The following is a 990-nucleotide window of genomic DNA, read 5'->3' as shown; positions in this document are numbered from 1 at the left end:
TCTTGTATGTGAAAATATGGTTGGCTTATGAAATTATTCTGATTTCATTACTGAACTTGAATCATATGTGTCTGCATATGGCCCACAGTCCTGGTGACTTTTGGTCCAGCGCATCAGCAGCGAAAGCAGAACTGGTCAAAGTGGATCAGGTTATTTAGACAGAACCAGCTGGATCAACAGTGCTCGGAAAATGAGCCTAAGTGGTTCAGTAATGTTTGCAGGACCGGCCGCAGCACTTATAAAATTAGCTTTATTGGAAAAACAGCTCCTGCAAAACCAGCCGGAGTGGATCAGTAGAGAATCCGCCAAAGTGGGTCATTTGTACCTGGCAGGGGGCGATACCATGATCACGAAGGCATTTCACCCAGGGCGAGGCTCTGCCATTGCATTTCAGTGGTGCTGACCCTTGCAAATTCCCCAAATGCGGCAATCTCGACTGCATAATTTCTGGTAGTGGGGGGCTATGTTTGTGCTCTGGGGGGCAGTAATGTGCTGGAGGTTAGGGAACCAGCCCTGTGACTGGAAGGTTGCTGGTTCTATCCCCTCAACTGGCAGTCCATGACTGAATTGCTCCCAGGGCTGCCCACCACTCTGGGCAAGTGTGCTTACTGCCCCCTAGTGTGTGTGTTCACTAGTGTGCATGTATGGGTTGAACGCGGAGGTCTAATTGCTCTGTGTGCAATTCCTCAATTAAATTCAATTCAATCTGTAATTGCATAATGGGACCAAGTGGACCAGCAGTGCTTGCCAGACCAAATTGAGTGGATAAGTGGATCAGTGGTGTCTGAAGAAAGGGCACGTGGATCAACAGTGCTTGCATAAGCAGCAGAACCCGACGCAGTGGTCCAAAACCAGCCCAGTGTTTGCAGAACCAGCTGAGTGGATCAACAATGCTGTCAGGATCAGCCCAAGTGGGTCATCTGTAATTGCAGAATTGGCCCAAGTGGACCAGCAATGCTTGCACAACCAGACAGAATGGATAAGCATTAC

At 48.8% G+C, this 990-nt stretch overlaps 1 non-coding gene across 1 annotated transcript; it reads left to right on the top strand.

Annotated features, from left to right (window-relative positions):
* The first annotated feature begins 317 nt into the window (after positions 1 to 317).
* LOC119264123 lies at positions 318 to 478 on the top strand. Its single transcript, XR_005130783.1, has one exon. It is a non-coding gene; the product is annotated as a U1 spliceosomal RNA (small nuclear RNA).
* The last annotated feature ends 512 nt before the right edge of the window (positions 479 to 990 follow it).

Source organism: Pygocentrus nattereri, chromosome 9, assembly GCF_015220715.1.
Source record: "Pygocentrus nattereri isolate fPygNat1 chromosome 9, fPygNat1.pri, whole genome shotgun sequence".
Lineage (NCBI taxonomy): Eukaryota > Metazoa > Chordata > Actinopteri > Characiformes > Serrasalmidae > Pygocentrus > Pygocentrus nattereri.
Note: the sequence above shows the minus strand (reverse complement) of the source record. Positions and strands in the feature narration are given on the sequence as shown.